The following is a 21,164-nucleotide window of genomic DNA, read 5'->3' on the forward strand; positions in this document are numbered from 1 at the left end:
TGAACAGTTTCCTTTGGAGAATTGTAAAATTAAAGGTTATTTTCCCACAATTTTTCTCCTTCTAAATATTTGGATAACGCACTAGGGTGACTAAATGGATACTTCGAGCCTACCACGAAGACGGCCAATCTGCAAAGCAAAGCTAAGAGAACAGGGAGTCCAAATGCACTTGGAGTACCTGGAAATTATACCTGGCAGCCAGCAACCTTTTGTGCTTCTTTGTTGTACTGTATTTTCTGGCAGCAGGCTTTCAAGGGTATCTTTATTTCACTGATTACTAAATTAGTGTTGGATTTAATGAGAGAGATCTGTCCTTTTATTTGTGCCTTTTTCCCTTCTTCTTCTTACTTAAAAAAAAAAAAAGGATCAGCATCACAAAAGCTTTGTACATTTCTAGTTTGCTTTTGATGATGTGACCGTTTGCTCCCATCTATCTCCATGGTAATAAGCTGTCTCTACCCCCACTTTTCGAAGCCTCAGATACTTAGGAAGCTTCAGGACTGGAGAAGAGTTGCATGTTAAAATAATGCAGAGAAACAAATTGGTCTCTGTAAATAGGCCCCATCTTCAAAGCCTTCGAATTTTCTTCAAAATGTGATCCATTTTTCTAAGCTTGAAAACAGGTGCATTTTAGATAAAATATTTGAAAGTAAATTTGCATCTCAGCAAATGCATCTCAGTAAGTGCCCCTATTCTAAAATAAGACTTGGGTAGGATTTTAAAACTGGAAGAGGCCTCAGGCTTCATTTAGTCCAAGATGCTTATTACATACTTGAGGAAACTCAGGCTCAAAGTAGTTCACGGCTTTGTATCTAATCATAACTTTGAACTGGGACTTATGCCTCCCAGCAAGGTATTCTTTCTTCTGTTACTAATATGTCAATAATAATAATTATTATGTTAAAAACAATAGCTATTTTTAGTAATAAAAGAGATAATTCACATAAGATGCTATAAAATGCCAGTAATTGTTATTATATCTGGCTAGGCAACTTTCCCAATAACAAAGGTTTTCAAAAGTTGATCTTTTAGTTTTCAAATTATGTTCTCTTAAAGAATACACTCATAGAAGTTGATATTTCTAAAAGATGATTATATATAAATATACATACACATACACATATATATTTGTAGTATATAAATAAAATATTAATAGTGATTATCTCAGTAGTGGTTAAAATTAATTTAAATGTCATTTAAAAAATAATATTCTGGTTGGGTGTGGTGGCTCATGCCTGTAATCCCAGCAGTTTGGGAGGCTGAGGCAGGCGGATCACTTGAGGCCAGGAGTTGGAGACCAGTCTGGCCTACATGGTGAAACCCCATCTCTACTAAAAATACAAAAATTAGCCAGGCATGGTGGTGGGCACTTGTAATCCCAGCTACCCGTGAGGCTGAAGCAGGAGAATCGCTTGAACCTGGGAGGAAGAGGTTGCAGTGAGCTGAAATCGCGCCACTACGCTCCAGCCTGGATGACAAAGTAAGACTGTCTCAAAAAAAAAAAAAAAAAAAATCTGTATTTTTAAATTTTCTATGTAAAACTTGTATTACTTTTCTTATAATAAAAGAAGACTATATTTTTGGAAAAAAATATTCACACATTTGATGCTTAAAATGTAAATCATTCCTTCCTGGCCCAATCCCACTGTTCTTTTCCCACAAAATTCAAAATAATTTCATTCACAGTAGCTACAGATATTCTGCCCTGCTCTATGTACTATGACTTAGTGCTGGGGACTGGAATGACTGTGTCTCCTCATCATTCACAAAATATCAGGGATTTTCACTCAGGCAGGGAGAATTGACTGCAGAACGCAAGGTGTTTTTTTGTTTTTTTTTTTTTTTCCAGTTGTCAAATGATCCTTTATTGAAATATTTTCCTTTGTGCTTCTTAACTAGTTGCGCATTCCACAACAACACTGTTGATGTCATCTATGATGTCATGAGGTTGGTGGCCATCAACATTATGGCTCACAGACTGGGCAGTCTCCAGGATCTCTTTAATGGTTCCAGAGAGTTCTCTGGGTAAAGATGGGTGCTGCATCTGTCAAGCAATGTTGACGATCTCATCAAAAGTGATATTCCCACTGTGTTTAATATTTTTCTGTTTCTTTCTGTCTCTTGGTGGTTCCTTGAGGGCTTTGATGATCAGGGCAGAGGCAGAAGGCACTACCTCAATCTGGGCCTGTCTGTTCTGAATGGTCAGTTTCACTGTAATTCTCAGGCCCTTCCAGTCACCCATTGCCTTGGCAATGTCATCACCAGTCTTTTTTGGAGACCAGACCCAGTGGGACGATCTTGGGGGCCAGCGCAGACGTGGCACTGACGTCACCCCCAGTGAACTTCAGGTATACGACTTTGATCCCATTGGGGTCGAACTTCTGCAGCATGGTGGAGGTGGCTGGTGATGGATGAACCCAGATTCAGGATGACGGAAGAAAGTTGCACCTTGGCCTCCTCCAAGCCAAGAGCCAAAAGAACCCAAGGTCTTTATAAGGTATATCCCTCTCACAGCTTTTTGTGGACTCATGTTTTACTTATTGTTTTGTTAAAAGCAATGGCAACAAAAGCCAAAATAGACAAATGGAATCTAATTAAACTAAAGAGCTTCTGTACAGCAAAAGAAACTACCATCAGAGTAAACAGGCAACCTACAGAATGGGAGAAAATTTCTGCAATCTGCCCATCTGACAAAGGACTAATATCCAGAATCTTCGAAGAACTTAAACAAATTTACAGGAAAAAATCAAACAACCCCATCAAAAAGTGGGCAAAGGATATGAACAGACAGTTTTCAAAAGAAGACATTTATGCAGCCAAAAGACACATGAAAAAATGCTCATCATCACTGGCCATCAGAGAAATGCAAATCAAAACCACAATGAGATACCATCTCACACCAGTTAGAATGGTGATCATTAAAAAGTCAGGAAACAACAGATGCTGGAGAGGATGTGGAGAAATAGGAATGCTTTTACACTGTTGGTGGGAGTATAAACTAGTTCAACCACTGTGGAAGACAGTGTGGCGATTCCTCAAGGATCTAGAACTAGAAATACCATTTGACCCAGTGATTCCATTATTGGGTATAAACCCAAAGGATTTTAAATCATGCTGCTATAAAGACACATGCACATGTATGTTTACTGTGGCACTATTCACAATAGCAAAGACTTGGAACCAACACACATGTCCATCAGTGATAGACTGGATTAAGAAAATGTGGCATATTACTATGCAGCCATAAAAAATGATGAGTTCACGTCCTTTGTAGGGACATGGATGAAGCTGGAAACCATCATTCTCAGCAAACTATCCCAAGGACAAAAAACCAAACACCGCATGTTCTCACTCACAGGTGGGAATTGAACAATGAGAACACTTGGACACAGGAAGGGGAACATCACACACCCCGGACTGTTTTGGGGTGTGGGGAGGGGGGAGGGGGGAGGGATAGCATTAGGAGATATACCTAATGTAAATGACGAGTTAATGGGTGCAGCACACCAACATGGCACATATATACATATGTAACAAACCTGCACGTTGTGCACATGTACCCTAGAACTTAAAATATAATAAAAAAATATATATATTTAAAAAAAGAAAATGTGGCACATATACACCATGGAATACTATGCAGCCATAAAAATGGATGAGTTCATGTCCTTTGTAGCAACATGGATGAAGCTGGAAAGCATCATTCTGAGCAAGCTATCGCAAGGACAGAAAATCAAACACCACATGTTCTCACTCATAGGTGGGAATTGAACAATGAGAACACTTGGACACAGGGCAGGGAACATCACACACCCAGGCCTGTCGTGGGGTGGGGGGATAGGGGAGAGATAGCATTAGGAGAAATACCTAATGTAAATGACAAGTTAATGGGTGCAGCAATCAAACATGGCACATGTATACATAGGTAAAAAACCTGCACGTTGTGCACATGTACCCTAGAACTTAAAGTATATATATAAAAAAAGAGCTACTTTTAAGTAAAAGAATAATAATTAATACTACTGAGAGCTTTTCACCTGAACACCTCAAAGCACTGCACATGCCTTAACCCCTTTATGGTCTCATTGAGGTATGTGTTTGCTCTTAAAGACTTTTCACAATTTCACAAGCAAAACTCAAATGATCCATTATATCTAAGAAGTCAAGGCAAACCCTCTGGGAATAAAGAGCTGCCTAGGAATAATAGTAGGGCTACCGTTTGAGACATGGTGAAAGTCCCGGGCACAGTGTCTTGTGGATGGCAGATGCTGAAAAAAGGCCCCATGTTTCCAATGCAGAGATCACAATAGGGCCTGGTTATGCCTTTGAGGCCTCAGCCCATGAGGCCCACCAGGTAACCAAAGCACTGTGATCATGCACCATCAGCCTGAATAGAGCCACTTGCAAGTTATAACTTTATCTCTGCTCCTGATCATGTGAAAAATGGCAAACAACTTTGTTTAACCTCCACTTACTTTTTTCCCTCCTTGACTATAGTTGAAATCAGCTGTATTAGGCCATTCTTGCATTGCTATAAAGAAATACCTGAGACTGGGTAATTTATAAAGGAAAGAGATTTAATTGGCTCACATTCCTGCAGGCTATACAGGAGGCATGGTGCTGGCATCTGCTTGGCTTCTGGTGAATCCTCAGGGAGCTTTTATTCATGGTGGAAGGTGAAGTGGGAGCTGGCACTTCACATGGCAAAAGCAAGAGCAAGAGAGAGAGAGTGAAGGTGGGGGTACCACACACTTTTAAATTACCAGATCTCATGAGAACTCACTATCTCCAGGACAGGTCCAAGCCATGAGAAATCTGCCCCCATGACCTTAACACCTCCTATCAGGACCCATCTCCAACACTGGGGATTACATTTCAACATGAGGTTTGGGCGAGGACATGTATCTAGATTATATCATCAACTAGATCCAAACAGCTTTTGCTATCAATGACAATATTTATTTAATCCCTCCCCCCTTTTTCTTTTGAGACAGGGTATTGCTCTGTCATCCAGGCTGGAGTGCAGTGGCGTGATCACAGCTCACTGCAACCTTTGCTTCCCAGACTCAAGCAATTCTCTAGCCTCAGCCTCCCAAGTAGCTGGGACTACAGGTGTGAGCCACCATGCTTGGCTGATTTGTGTGTTTGTCTGTGTGTGTGCAAATGGGGTTTCACTATGTTGACCAGGCTGGTCTCGAACTCCTGAACTCAAAGCAATCTGCCTACTTTGGCCTCCCAAAGTGCTGGGATTACAGGCGTGAGCCACTCCACCCAGACTATTTAATCCTTTTTGTTTGTTTGTTTGAGACAGAGTTTCGCTCTTGTTGCCCAGGCTGGAGTGCAATGGCATGGTCTCGACTCACTGCAACCTCCACCTCCCGGGTTCAAGCGATTCTCCTGCCTCGGCCTCCCGAGTAGCTTACAGGCGTGCATCACCATGCCTGGCTAATTTTGTATTTTTAGTAGAGTAGGGGTTTCTCCATGTTGGTCAAGCTGGTCTCAAACTCCCAACCTCAGGTGATCTGCCCGCCTTGGCCTCCCAAAGTGCTGGGATTACAGGCGTGAGACACCTCACCCGGCCTTATTTAATCCTTTTTATAGAAGGATAATGCTTGAGACCTTCAGAAATGATCAAATGATGATTTGCCATATCTTCTTTCACATTTAGGTTAAACACTGTCCTGGGAACAACTCTAATTGGGGATGAAAGAAGAATAGAAAAGGACAATATAACTTATGCTAGGTTATTAAAAATTAGTGGGAAGTAACCAAGTATCTTGAATAATGTGTCTAAAATAGATCTCTATGGTTTTGCCCCAAACCTGCTCCTTCTCCAATAGTCACCTCTTTTTAATATATGGTACTGGTATTCGCCCAGTTACTCAAACCAAAAACTAGAGAGCCACCCTGGGCTCTTCCTCTCCCTCCACTCCCAAATTCAGTCCATCTGTAAGTCCTGTTAGTTTGTCTTCCAAAAAAATTCCCACATTCTTCCACTTTGCTTCTTTTTTTGTCCTCTGTGGTCCCCTGGTCCAAGCCCCTGTCATCTGTCACATGATCAGCACAGTGACTTCTGACCAGCCTCCCCCTTTCCCCCTCACTACAGTCCATTTTCTCCATGGCAGCCAAATTTAAAGATCACATGTGTCATACCCCTGCAAAAAAGCATCCTTTCTCGCAGAACAAAATCCAAACTCCTTTTGGGGAACCTGGAGTACCTACTTGCTCTAGGCACTGTGCACCTGAAGCCCTTTTTCTCCCTGTCTCTCCCTTGCTTTCTCTTCTGGCTGTGTGGCCCCTGGGCTCTGCAGATGCTCCTTGTGCATGGCAGGGTCTTCTCCAAGGACCTTCATGTGATTCCCCCATTCACATCATTCAAGTCTGCCCAAATTCTTTCTCCCCAGCAAGGCTTTCCCTCACTGTCCTATCCAAAAGGGCACCTTGCCCTTCATCTCCTTTCCCTGCCTTCTTCTTCCATACAGACCTCCTCACCCTGCAATTATGTTGTATCGTTTAACTTGTTTGTTTCTGCCTGAACTGTCTCTGTCTCTAGAATGGAATCTCCTCAAGCAGGGATGTGGTCTTTCTTGTAATCCACTATGAGTTCAGCTCCAAGAGCAATTCTTCACATACGGAAGGTACTCAAGGAATATTTATAGAATAAATGAATGGTCTCATCTTAATCTTTTCTTCTCCTATGAGAGAGAACATTTTGGGAGTGAGGATCAATGTTAGATGTGATTAAGAGCCCTAGAGAATAAGAAGTTATAATAACATGCAGCAGATGCAAGAAAAAGCAAATTGCATTTTTGCCATGGATTGCTGTGGATATATCCAAGTGCTGCACATAGATATTTGGGCTGTAGATTTCTGTGGCTTAGAGAGATGCTCACCCCAAAAGACACTGCACTAAATGCTGTGCAGGCTCACTATAATCAGTAAGTGCTTATCGCCCCCTTCAGGTGCTTATCTTCTTGAGAACAGACAGTGACTCATGTTATATTTTATTATAGTAATTTGCAAATAGCAGGTAATACATAAATATTTGCTAAATTGAATGACATTGATCCTTTCCACATCTGGAATGAATTTTTAGGTTCTGGTGTGCGTGTGTGTGTGTGTGCGTGTGTGTGTTTACATTCAAAATATCTATTTTGAAGTGATCAGATCTGGGGGCCTTGTTACTTCTTCCTAAGTTGATTTATCACAATTCCAATGAAAATACCACCAAACTTTCCTATGGAGCCAAACAAATTAATACTAAAGTTTATATTTTAAAAATAAGCAAGAATAGTCGAGAAACCAATAAAAAAGAAAAACTTTTAGCAGGGAGTAGCCTGCCACATATTAAAATATTCTATAAAGCCCCTAATAATTAAAACATTTCCTGTTCTTGGATAGGATGACTAAGCAGCACAAAGATGTCAGTTGTCCAAGTCAATTTATTAACGATCATAATCCCAATAAAAATAGCAGCTAGCTTTTTAAATGAAGCCATACAAGTTGATACTAAAGTTTATATGGAGAAACATGTAAAAATAGCCAGGGAAACATTTAAAAACACACAAAACTTTGAAGTAGACTAACAGATATTAAAACACACTATAAAGCCTTTTATAATTAACACACAGTGGTACTGTCCCATGACTAGACAAGTAGACTAATGCAGCAGAATAAAAAGTCCAGAAATAGAAAGAAACACATATGGTAATTGACTATATGAAGAACTGGCATCTCAAACCATTGGGTCAAAGATAAACTTTTGTTATTATTTTTTAAAATCTACCAGTTATCCTCAAGTTCTACAAAGATAAGCTTTTAAATAAATGGTTCTGGGACAGATGGTACATTTGGAAAAAGATAAAATTAAATTCATACGTCACACCATATTGAAGAATAAATTCAAAGTAGGAATCTAAATGTAAAATACAAAATCACACAAGTGCTAGAAGAAAACATGGGTGAATTCTTCTTTAACCTTGATATAGAGAAAGCCTCAAAATCTAGAGGCAATAAAAGAAAATGTTAATAAATTTGACTACATTAAAAATAAAAATAATTTTTTGGGGGCATGGCTAAATACCCCACTGTAAACAAAGTCAAAAAACAATGAGCACAAGCCAGGCATGGTGGCTCATGCCTGTAACCCCAGCACTTTGGGAGGCCAAGGCAGGCAGATCACTTGAGGTCAGGAGTTGGAGACCAGCCTGGCCAACATGGTGAAACCTCATCTCTACTAAAAATACAAAACATTAGTTGGGCATTGTGGCAGGTGCCTGTAATCCCAGCTACTGTAATCCCAGCTGAGGCAGGAGAATTGCTTGAATCCGGGAGGCGGAGGTTGCAGTGAACCGAGATCTCACCACTGCACTCCAGCCTGGGTGACAGAGTGAGACTCTATCTCAAAATCTAAAAATGAAAAAAAAATCAGCTGGGCATGGCAGTGCGTGCCTTTAGTCCCAGCTACTGGGGTGGCTGAGGTGGGAGGATTGCTTGAGCCCAGGAGGTTGAGTTTGCAGTGAACTGTGATTGTGCCACTGCACTCCAGTCTGGACAACAGAATGAGACCCTGTTTCCCCCAAAAAGAAAAATAAAACACAATAAGCAGTGAGCTGTATTACAGATAAAAGTATAATATTCTTAATATGTAAAGAACTCTAAATAAATGGAAGGACAAAGGATCAAAAGCCTGATTTAAAAAATGGGAAAACTACATTAATACACAATTCTGATAAGAAAAAGGCTGATTATGCCTGTAATCTCAGCACTTTGGGAGGCTGAGGTGGGTGGATCACTTGAGCTCAGGAGTCTGAGACCAACCTAGGCAATATGGCGATAACCCCACCTCTACAAAAAATACAAAAATTAGCCTGATGTGGTGGCGCACACCTGTGGTCCCAGCTACTCAGGAGGCTGTGGTGGGAGAATCGCTTGAACCAGGGAGGCGGAAGCTGCAGTGAGCTGAGATTGCACCATTGCACTCCAGCCTGGGCAACACAACCAGACCCTGACTAAAAAAAAAAAAAAAAAAGTAGGGAGAGTTTTAAAGTGTTAGTTATATCAGAAGTAGACCGTCTGTATCCGTCTCTGTCGGTGAACAGAAGACCCGAATAGAATAATTTAGAGGAATTTAATAAAGAATCAGGTTTAAGGGAAACTCACAAAGAATGGTGCAGTATCCTGAAGTTAGCAAGAACCAGGAAGATATTATTGGTCTAGGCCTGAACTAATTGACAGAGAATATGGTGTAGCTAAATGGAGAATGCTGCCTGGAGAGCCAGAAAGCCAAACCACAATGACTCAGCTGGGATGAAGCTGGGGAATAAATCCAGCACTCTCACGCTCCCTTACCTCCTCCATGGAACTTCTGTTGTCATCCAGTGGCTGAAATCAACCGGAAGCCTACAGGGAAAGACCTGCCTCCTGGGACACAGAGCAGGTGAGGAAGGGACAAAGCATTACCCTAGAGAGATGAATGAAAACTATTCTGCACACCAACTCTTTCAAACGGTGTGCTTCATATGTGGAACTGAGAGTCTCAGAATGATCACAAGACACCACCGTGTAGAAGATAGGAACTTGAGGATGCCCCCTTTTAAGAGTGGGTTTGGGCAGGAGTTAAATAATATCTGAATTGGCCAGGTACAGTGGCTCATGCCTGTAATCCCAGCACTTAGGGAACCCAAGGCTGGAGGATCGCTTGAGGCCAGGAGTTCAAGATCAGCCTGGGCAACATAGCAAGACCCTCTCTCAATAATAATAATAATAATAATAATAATAATAATAATAATGTTTTGGCTAGGCATGGTGGCTCACCTCTGTAATCCCAGCACTTTGGGAGGCTGAGGCGGGTGGATCACGAGGTCAGAAATTCAAAACCAGCCTAGCCAAGATGGTGAAACCCCGTCTCTACTAAAACTACAATAATTAGTCAGGCACAGTGGCAGGTGCCTGTAATCCCAGCTACTTGGGAGGCTGAGGCAGGAGAATCGCTTGAACCTGGGCAGCAGAGGTTGCAGTGAGCTGAGATCGTGCCACTGCACTCCACCCTGGGCAACAAAGTGAGACTCCCTCTCAGTAATAATAATAATAGTAATAATAATAAAGTTTTATAATCTTTGTTATCACAAAGCTTTACCATATTATTTTACCATATTATTATAACCGTAGTAAAATAGGTGAATAATAATAGGTGAAAGACAACTATACCTTCTTTGACACTGCTCCCATTGAGAAATGGGAGCTATGTCTCCTCCCCTCGAGTCTGACTGCTTTGACAAGTAGAATATCCGGGGAGTGGCACTGTACTGGTTTCCAAGCTTGGCTTTAAGAGACTGGCAGCTTCCATTTCCTGTCTCTTAGGACATTGATTGGAGCCCCGAGCTTCCCTGTGAGAGTCTGACTACCCAGAGGCTGCCATCGAATAAGGAAGCCTAAGGTGGCTGCAGGAAGAAACTGTGGAAAGGCGGGTGGGGAGGGACAGACAGACAGAGGGAGAAAGAGAAACAGATGCCCAGCCAACCCCTGGTTGTTCTAGTCCCCCCGCTATTCCAGTCTTGCAGCTGAGGCCTCAGGCATTCTGGAGCAGAAATGAGCTGTCCCTTGCTGTGCCCTGTTTGAAGATAGTCATGATAAATGGTTGTTTCAAGCCACTACAGTATTGTGCAGTAATAATAGATACTTGGGCAGAATTTGGTACTTGGAAGTGGGGTGCTATCATAACGAATACCCAAACCATGTGGCACTGGCTTTGGGACAGAGCGTCAGAGAGAAGCAGAAAAAGCCAGGAGGAGACTATGGGTGAGGGTGTGAAAGACTGAGCAAAGTATTTATAGGGGCTGGAAAACAGAGGACTCTTTTTATGTAGCGACAGAAAGTGTGAGGACACTGTCGCCTATGGGAACGTGGAAAACAGAAAGGGTGCTTAACAGCTTGTGGGGTTGGCTAGAGAGATGTCCAAGCAGAATGTAGAAGGTGCCAACTGGCTTTTTCAGTTGCCTATGACAAAATATGAGACAGGAGAGATGATCTAAAGAAAAATTGTGGGCTCGGTGCAGTGGCTCATGCCTGTAATCCCAGCACTTTGGGAGGCCGAGGCAGGAGGATCACGAGATCAGGAGTTCAAGACCAGCCTGGCCAATGTGGTGAAACCCTGTCTCTACTAAAAATATACAAAATTAGCAGGGTGTGGTGGTGCACGCCTGTAAATCCAGCTACTTGGGAGGCTGAGGCAGTAGAATCACTTGAACCCAGGAGGCGGAGGTTGCAGTGAACTGAGATCACGCCACTGCACTCCAGCCTGGGCAACAGGGTGAGACTCTGTCTCAAAAAAAAAAAAGAGAAAAAAAGAAAGAAAAAAGAAAAATTGTTCAAGTTCTTAGCAAAAATGGAAAAGTACAAATATTGGGTTATAAAATAAAACTGTTGCTTATCCCTGGTCTTTTCCATTAAAAGATTTCCAAATAATAAATATCTCTAGGGCCTAAGATCAAATCTAGAATAAGATGCTTTGTCAGAAAAATTTGAGGGCAGGCCTAGTAGTATGTCTAAGAATCTCAAGGATGTGCCTCATAGACCATCTCAGTAAACAATAGAACTTTTAAGACTCCTAAAGGTGTTGTCTCACAGGAACCTCAAAGGAGATCCAGGTATTTCTAATGAGTAAAATGGGCACATTTGCATCTTCTTGACAGGATTGCTGTGACTATTAAACAAAATAATACCCATTCATTCTAAATATATGCTGATGTCTACTCTATGCCAGGCACTGTACTAGTGTTTGATAATTTCTAAGAGTTATTAATCTTCAGGATTCTGGAACAAAAAATTAGAATTCTTGAGAATTCTTGGTGATCCTCAAAATCATAAGTTATCCTACATTTTCCCATTACGTCTTCTTGGTATGTTTTTAAAAACAATGACTGACTACACTAGTAAATAGCGGACCATTTTTCTGTGATGGGATTATACAAAAAGTTTCTAAAGCTTTCTGCAACCAAAACAAACAAGAAATCCCCCCAGACAGTGATAATAAATGCATGGGTTATACGGTTTATTATTATTATGGACATATATATTGAGACAAGATTATACTACATTTCAATGACCCGTAAAAATAATTTCTACCTGAGTTAGACAATAGAATATATTAAAAGAAGGGAACATTAACACACAATAATGCCAAATAAAATGATTCAAACAATTGAAAGATAATACTGCAAACATTTACATTTTAAAAGTTATTCTTTTTTGGAGACGGAGTCTTGCTCTGTCACCCAGGCTGGAGTGCAGTGGTGCAATCTCGGCTTACTGCAACCTCCGCCTCCCAGGTTCAAGCAATTCTCCGACCTCAGCCTCCCGAATAGCTGAGATTACAGGCTCACGCCACTGCGCCCGGCTAATTTTTGTATTTTTAGTAGAGACAGGGTTTCACCATGCTGCCCAGGCTGGTCTCAAACTCCTGAACTCATGATCTGCCCGTCTTGGCTTCTCAAAGAGCTGGGATTACAGGCGTGGGCCATTGCGCCCGGCCAAAAGTTATTCTTAAAATGAAATTGAAAAACACATAAAGCATGAATTGCCCTGAATGTCTTGGTCCTTGTTTCCTGACAAATATTCCAGATGTAGAATGTTTTTTCATTCTCTGTTAATGTTAATTTATTATTACTAAGAATGTGTCTACAGGCTTCTTCGAATTGAGCATTAGGGTACGTGTTGGTTATTATAAACTCATTCACTTTTCTTAATGCTGAAAATAATTGTCTTCTTTCACTGGTTTTGGTTTTTTTCCTTGAAGTCTATGTTATTTTCGCTAATTCAGATTTTAGATGTTTCTGACTTCGTGATGGAATAGTTCCCAACAAGATTCACTCTTCTTTGCATTGCTTCTGATAAAGCATATTTTCCTCCACAAAAGTCTTTCCTTAATGATTTTGCTAATTGAGCCATTTCATTTTTGTTTGCTGAAGCAAAAAGAGTTGTCAACCTCATATAAACTAACTGCTGAAATATTTTAATGAGAAATATGAGATCTTTTTTCTGCATTAAGTAATTCAATTCTAATTTCTTTTAAAAGCATACTACTCAAAGCACAATTGTTTTCGATTAGAAGATTTGCATCATGATTACTTAACGCTTCAACTACTAATCAAACAAGTTTTAAGCAAGTTATTGTCTCTCTCACAATTTGACAATATTCCATTTTCTCTCTCCTTTCTTCCTGCCCCCCCCCCCCACTTCCTCCCTTCCTTTTTTTTTTTTTAGACAGTCTCACTCTTGTCGCCCAGGCTGGAGTGCAATGGTGTGATCTCAGCTCATTGCAAACTCCACCTCCCGGGCTCAAGCAGTTCTCCTGCCTCAGCCTCCCAAGTAGCTGGGATTACAGGCATCCACTACCATGCCCAGCTAATTTTTGTATTTTTAGTAAAGACAGGGTTTCACCATGTTGGTCAGGCTGATCTCGAACTCCTGACCTCAGGTAATCTGCCCACCTCAGCCTCCCAAAGTGCTGGGATTACAGGCATGAGCCACCGTGCCTGGCCCCCTTTCTTCTTTTTTTAAGACAAGGTCTTACTGTGTTACCCAGGCTGGAGTGCAGTGGCACGATCATAGCTCACTGCAAGCTTTAACACCTGGGCTCAAGTGATCCTTCTGGCTCAGCCTCTTGAGTAGTTGGGACTACAGGTGTGCGCCACTACACTCAGCTATTTTTTTATTTTTAGCAGAGACAGGGGCTCGCTATGCTGCCCAGGCTGGTCTCAAATTTCTGAGCTCAAGTTATCCTTCCATCTTGGCCTCCCAAAGTGCTGGGATTACAGGTGTGAGCTGCTGTGCCCGACCTGTGTTTTTTTCTTTCTTTATGCAAGAGAGAATTTCTTATTGGAGAAAATGTAAACAGTTTTACAACTTTCCTTTTTCTAAAAATTGCCAGAAAGACACGACCTTGTGGATTATACTGACTGGCTCCAGCCACATCATCTGAATCAGAGTAATTGCTTTCATCTGTGTCATAGACAGACTACACTGTGTTCACCTCCTCTGCCAGTTGTTTCTGATGCTGTAACCTCCAGTTTTTGAGTAAAACACTTTTGTTACAGCAAGGAGAAGGAACACATTTGCTGAAAACTTTCCAAATTTTTTCGTTACTGCTGCACCATCACTAGCTGTTGGTATCGATGGAACTCCTGACCAGTAACATTTCCATGAAGATCATTACAATTTATTTCTTGAAATTCTGGGAAGGCATGGAAACATCACACTGCAGCAGATGCTGGGGATGCAGCAATGAACAAGACAGGACAGATCCCTACTCTCAGATAAACACAATGATCCAGGTATTTCCAATAGTGAAATGACACTGAAGAAATAAGGTGATGTGTCTGGGGATGGCTGTGATATTTTTAGTTAGTATTGAGGTTTAGCGGCATGTAACAGTCAAGCTGCAAATAACAGTGTCTTAAATTAGATAGAAACTTGTTTTTTTTTTCACATCAAAGTTATCTAGAGGCTGGTATTGCACACTCCACCCCCATCCCACAGTGCCATTAGCCAGGCCCCTACCTGCTCTTCCTCCCATCCTCACTGCCATCTCAGCATCCAAGGTGTTTTCAGGAGCTCCAGTGATCACGTCTGCATTCCAGATAGCAGGAGAGGGGAAAATAGGAAGAAGAGCTGTTTGCTTCCCCTTTTTTTTTCCACTTTTTTTTTTTTTTTTTTTTTTTTTTTTGAGATGAGTTCTCACTCTGTTGCCCAGGCTGGAGTGCAGTGAGGCAATCATAGCTCACTCACTGTATCCTTGAACTCCTGGGCTCAAGCCATCCTCCAACCTCGGCCTCCCGAATAGCTGGGACTACAGGCATGAACCACTACACTTGGCTAATAAAAAAAAAAAAAAAAAAAAAACGAAAACAGGCTGGGCGCGGTGGCTCACGCTTATAATCCCAGCACTTTGGGAGACCAAGGCGGGTGGATCACGAGGTCAGGAGATCGAGACCATCCTGGCTAACACGGTGAAACCCCGTCTCTACTAAAAATACAAAAAAAATTAGCCGGGCATGGTGGTGCACACCTATAATCCCAGCAACTCGGGAGGCTCAGGCAGGGGAATGGCGTGAACCCGGGAGGTGGGGCTTGCAGTGAGCTGAGATCGTGCCACTGCACTCCAGCCTGGGCGACAGAGCGAGACTTCATCTCAAAAAAAAAAAAATTTATATTTTGTAAAGATGGTGTCTTACTATGTTGCCCAGGCTGGTCTCAAACTCCTGGCCTCAGGTGATCCTCCCAGCTCCGCCTCCCAAAGTGCTGGGATTCTAGTCATGAGGCACCTTCTCTGGCCTGTCTGCTTCCCTTTAAGGAAGCTTCAGGAAGTCCCACTGAACATATCCATTTACATCCCATTAGCCAGAAACATGGCCACATCCTGCTGCTAGTGAGGCTGAGAAATATGACTGATATACTGGGCAGGAAAGTTTCCAGCTAGGCCGCATGCGGTGGCTCACACCTGTAATCCCAGCACTTTAGAAGGCCAAGGCAGGTGGATCACCTGAGACCACGAGTTCGAGATCAGCCTGGCCAACATGGTGAAGCCCTGTTTCTACCAAAAATACAAAAATTAGCTGGGTATGGTGGCGCAGGCCTGTAATCCCAGCTACTCGGGAGGTTGAGGCATGAAAATTGCTTGAACCCGGAAGGCGTAGGTTGCAGTGAGCTGAGATCATGCCACTGCACTCCAGCCTGGGCGACAGAGAGAGACTCTGTCTCCATCAAACAAACAAACAAACAAACAAACAAACAAAAAAACCCAAAACATTTCCAGCCAAAGATCAGGGTTCTGTTTTGCATGTTGGGAAGGGCAGACAGGAATGAGTGGTCAAAGAGGTATTTTCCTAGGAAGTAACAATTTGGAACTTGAATAACAAGAAGGCTCTGGTTAGATGATGGAAGCAGAATGTTTCAGGCAAGGGAAACAGCAAATGGAAAATGGCAATTTCGTGGAAACAAGAAAGTCTGAAACATAATGAGAAGGAAAGGATATTAGTCTGGGATAATAGATAATGGCTAGACCACACAGGCCTTTACCTGTCAGAGAATTGCTTTCATTTTTTAAAAAACTGAAAATTTTTAATTGCATTGGGATTTTTTTCCTTTTTTTGACAGAGTCTCACTCTGTCACCCAGGATGGAGTGCAGTGGCATGATCTCAGCTCACTGCAACCTCTGCCTCTTGGGTTCAAGTGATTCTCATGCCTCAGCCTCCTGCATAGTTGGGATTACAGGTGTGTGCCACCATGCCTGGCTAATTTTTGTAGTTTTAGTATAGATGAGGTTTCATCATAATGGCCAGGCTGGTCTGAAACTCCTGACCTCAGGTGATCTACCCACCTTGGCCTCCCAAAGTGCTGGGATTACAGGTATGAGCCACTGCACCCAGCCTGCAGTGGGAATTAATTTTAAAGGAAGGAAGTGACATGCCTTAGAGTCTCACTAGTGCTGATATATAGTAGATGTTTAAGAAATCTATCCTTAAGTACGCTGGAAATATCTTGGTTTTTAATCCTGATTACATCCCTAATCATTTAATGGGATGTGGGAAATTATTGATTGTTTTGCCTTATGTCTATAGGCAACATATAAAATTATATTCATTCATCAGCTGCCTGAATAAAACCAATAATCCATGAGGTAGATCCACAGTAGCATGCTTTCCGTAGGGGATGTGGGGTACAGCAGATATGAGGCACTTGTGTGTTTGTGTGGAGGGGAGTACTAATAAATAAGAAAATGTTACATGTGTATGTATCTGTGCTTGAGGCAGCTCTTTGAGGATGTGTGCAAATCAAGAAAAGGGCTTTTATTTTGATTCCTTTAATTGTGCCTTATTAACTTTTTTTCTTTTTTCTTTATTAAGGTCAGTAGGCATTTGGTAGGAATCTGCATCAAACTGTTGGGCAATGGTAGACAGCAACATTGACGTTTGTAAATTTACACTTGGATTCTTAGTTTCTGGTGAGTAGTTTGTGCTCCTTCAACACTCAGTGAGAGATGATGATAAGCAAACCTTCAGCCTTCAGCTTTCCTGATGCAGTAGGGATTGCCACAAATGCCTGGCTGTGGTCGCCCTCTACTGGACGAATTAAGCCTAACGTTTAAAAGCCACCAGACCACTGTTCCCTCTATAATATCCTCTTCTGCCAAAGCCTACTCACCCTTTAGGTCTGAGAGAGGCCTCTCAGCATCCCCCCTTTCTCTCACCATCTCTGATATGTGTGTTCGTATGACTATTTGATTGACGTCTGTCTCCTCCCTCTCTACATAGGCTGTAGTCTGCATGAGGGCAGGGACTCTGTTTGCCTCCGAGTGCCTGACACCATCTTCAATAAATATGTGTTAAATGGATGGATAAAGGAGGAATGAAGGGCCCAAATGTCAAGAGTGAGCCTTTCACACTTCACTCTAGCTGACTGCAGCGCATAGGAGAAAATATAAATTCAAGGCATCTATCCTGCAAATTTTTTTCAAGCAACTTACGCTACTCTTAAAAACCCTATTTATTAAAGTATTACATATATACAGAAAAGTGCACACATTGCAAGTGTCTAGTTCAATGAATTTTCAAAAACTGGTCACACCCCTGTAACCAGTACACAGATCAAGAAACAGAATGTCACCAGAAACCCAGAAACCCACCCGTGCCCTTGTGATTTTAACAGTATAGAGTTCTTTTGCATGTTTTTATATTTTATAAAAATGAAATCATACAATATGTACTTTTTTGCATCTGGCTTCTTTTCTTCTTTTTTTATTTTTTTTTTGTTTGTTTGTTTGTTTTGTTGGTTTTTTTTGAGACAGAGTCTCATTCTTGTCACTGGAGTACAGTGGCATGATCTTGCTCACTGCACCCCCTGGGTTCAAGTGATTCTCATGCCTCAGACTTCTGAGTAGCTGGGACCACAGGCATGCATCACCACACCTGGCTAATTTTTGCATTTTTCTGTAGAGATGGGATTTCGCCATGTTTCCCAGGCTGGTCTTGAACTCATGAGCTCAAGTAATCGGCCTGCCTCAGCCTCCCAAAGTGCTGGGATTACAGGTGGGAAACACCACACCCAGCCTTGGAAACACATTTCAATATTTTGGTAAAGATGAGCAGAAAAGGGCCAGGAGCGGTGGCTCACACCTATAATCCCAGCACTTTGGGAGGCCAAAGTGGGCAGATCACGAAGTCAAGAGTTCAAGACCAGCCTGGTCAACATGGTGAAACCCCGTCTCTACTAAGAATACAAACATTAGCCAGGCGTGGTAGCGTGTGCCTGTAATCCCAGCTGCTCGGGAGGCTGAGGCAGGAGAATTACTTGAATCCAGGAGGCGGAGGTTGCAGTGAGCTGAGATCGCGCCACTGCACTCAAGCCTGGGCAACACAGCAAGACTCCGTCTCAAAAAAAAAAAAGAAAAAAAGGTGAGCAGAAAAAGTTAATAGTGATTTTCCTTGGTAAAGCCTTAAGGTTTATACCAAAATCATAATCATAGAGCAGATGGCTGGAATAATACAAGGTAAAGTTCACTCAACTTTAACAGTGCCTTCCCAGTATGGAAGGAATACAGAAGCTTCTTTCTCATGGGGAGGTGGTTGTGTTGAGGTGGCAAGGCACTAAACTTCTGATCAGAAGAACTAGGACTGAGTTTTGTTGTTGTTGTTGTTCAGGTTAGATGGGTAATGTGCCAGCGCTGTAACAAGGTTCAGAGGGAGGCACATATCACACTTAGGCACAAACACCAAATCATGCTCCTGAACTACAAAAGGACTGAGTTTTACTTGGCCAATTACCATTTCTGAGCTTCGGGTAGGTCATTCACTCTCTGAGTTTCATCTGTTAAAATGGACATGCCAATATCTGTCCCATAGAATTGTGTAGGGGAGGAAAAAAATATTTTTTCCTCTACTCTTTCTGATTCTTAGCACAAAAGATAGATTAACAAACTTATTTAAGTTTTACATGACATGGGAAGCTTCATAAGGAAATGAAGACCCAAAGAAGCAGTTAAATGTGAGCGTTGTTTATTGTAGGTTTAGTGAAGAGTGGACCACTGTGGAGAAATTGGTAGGGCAAAAAGGGTATGATCTAATGGTAAGAAACGGGGAAACGCAGCAAGGCCTGTTTGTTCACTTAAAAAAAATTTTTTTTTAAATAGAGAGAGGGTCTTGCTATGTTGTTCAGGCTAGTCTCAAGCTCCTGGGCTCAAGCCATCCCTCTGCCTCAACCTCCCAAATTGCTGGGATTACAGGCATGGGCAACTGCACCTGGCCCTCTGTTTTCTTTAAGACCAAGAAGTAAGACCTAGAGTGTTGAAAAACGGATAGTACTGATAGGGTAAGTGGTTACATAAAACTACATTACATAAATTACATAAATATTTCCTGGAAGCTCTGAGCCTGTCAACTGCCCAGCGTGATTCCTCACCCTGCCCCGTTCTGCACTGTGGGAACCTTTAGTCTGCAGGCTTCCTTGCTCCGTGAGTTTTGTATATTCTGCTGGGGACAGGCATGAGTGGATGGGTATTTCTCCCGCCTCTCTGTGCTTCCTGTGATGTCTTCCACAGCAGCAGAGTCTCTTTCAAGGCTCTAACTCCCTCTGAAAGGCCCTCCCTCCATGGTCCAGACCCCTGCAAGGGAGCCTCTATAATGGTTCTATTTCCAGCCAGACAATCCTAGCTTTTAGGCTGAGAATAGCATCTCTTCCTACTGTCCCTCCAGCCCACGGATGTTAGCTGATTCTTGCTGTCGCTAATCTCCGGGTTATGTCACCACCCCGTTTGGCATCTCAGCTCTTCTATCACTTTTGTAATCTATTTCCTGAATTAAATTCCCCTGGATTGAAAGAGTGGCTTCTATTGTCCTGACTTGATACATTCTGATTTCATTCCCCTTCCACAAAAATGCTCAGTTCCTCACGTTTATAGGAATATTTTTCTCCTTCACATATTTTCCTCTTCTTCTCTCTACTGTGGAGGAACTAGCGTGGATTTGGAATCCGGCTGGGTTCAGACTTGGGTTGTTATTTCAGAACCATATGACTTGGGGTAAATTGCTAGCTTATAATAAGTGCTGAATAATTGTTTGTTAATGAATGAATGATATTTAACCATTACAATGCCTTCTGAAGATTAAAAAATTTTTTTATTTAAAAATTTATTTTGAAAGGGCAGGGTCTTGCTCTGTTGCCTAGCCTGGAGTGTAGTGGCTACTCACAGACACAATTATAGTGCGCTATAGTCTTGAACTCCTGAGCTCAAGAGATCCTCCCACCTCTGCATCCTCAGAAGCTGGGACCAGAGGTCCATGCTGCTGTGCCCAGCAAACATTTTTGAGTGGTATAAATACAAAGCATTAGTAGTATACAGTTGTTCTAGAAGGACTCATTTTTAAATATTTTCTAAAATTATGTATATAAAGAATTTGGGGTAATCTCAGCACTTTGGGAGGCCAAGGCAGGTGGATCACGAGGTCAGGAAATCGAGACCATCCTGGCTAACACGATGAAACCCCGTCTCTACTAAAAATACAAAAAATTAGCCGGGCTTGGTGGCGGGCGCCTGTCCCAGCTACTCGGGAGGCTGAGGCAGGAGAATGGCGTGAACCCGGGAGGCGGAGCTTGCAGTGAGCCGAGATTGCGTCACTGCACTCCAGCCTGGGCGACAGAGCGAGACTCCATCTTAACAAAAAAAAAAAAAGGAAGAATTTGGTCTTCAGGAAGACCATACTCAGGAATATGTGGTATTTGTTCAGCATTAGCTTCATCGCATAACAAGCCATGAGGGTTTTTCTCTTTTGCCTTTATAACTCTATAGACTCACATAACTATTAAAATACTATCACCTTGCATTATAATTATCTCATTTACCGTTATTACTGTTCTGCCTCCCTCCCTCTAGACTATAAATCTCACATAGTACTTGGCACATAGAAAGCTCTCAAGAAACACTTGTTGAGTGAAGAAATATGCTATTTGATGTCTTATGTGCCTGTGTCCTTAAGCCATAGCATGCATGGAGGCCCTGAGCCATAGTAGAATTTGAATAAATGTTTGTTGTGTTATGAATCCAATATTTAAACGAGTCCAAAGGATTTAGCACTAGTTTCAATGATGAAATCAGTCAAGTCAACTTTTA

At 42.0% G+C, this 21,164-nt stretch overlaps 1 non-coding gene and 1 pseudogene across 1 annotated transcript; both read right to left on the reverse strand.

Annotated features, from left to right (window-relative positions):
• Positions 1–1,151: 1,151 nt before the first annotated feature.
• LOC117979319 (large ribosomal subunit protein uL11-like) lies at positions 1,152–18,881 on the reverse strand (annotated as a pseudogene).
• Positions 18,699–18,800, reverse strand: LOC112439212 (small nucleolar RNA U13). The gene has a single exon (XR_003027507.1). It is a non-coding gene; the product is annotated as a small nucleolar RNA U13 (small nucleolar RNA).
• Positions 18,882–21,164: the final 2,283 nt, after the last annotated feature.

Source organism: Pan paniscus, chromosome 13 (genome assembly GCF_029289425.2).
Source record: "Pan paniscus chromosome 13, NHGRI_mPanPan1-v2.0_pri, whole genome shotgun sequence".
NCBI classification, from domain to species: domain Eukaryota; kingdom Metazoa; phylum Chordata; class Mammalia; order Primates; family Hominidae; genus Pan; species Pan paniscus.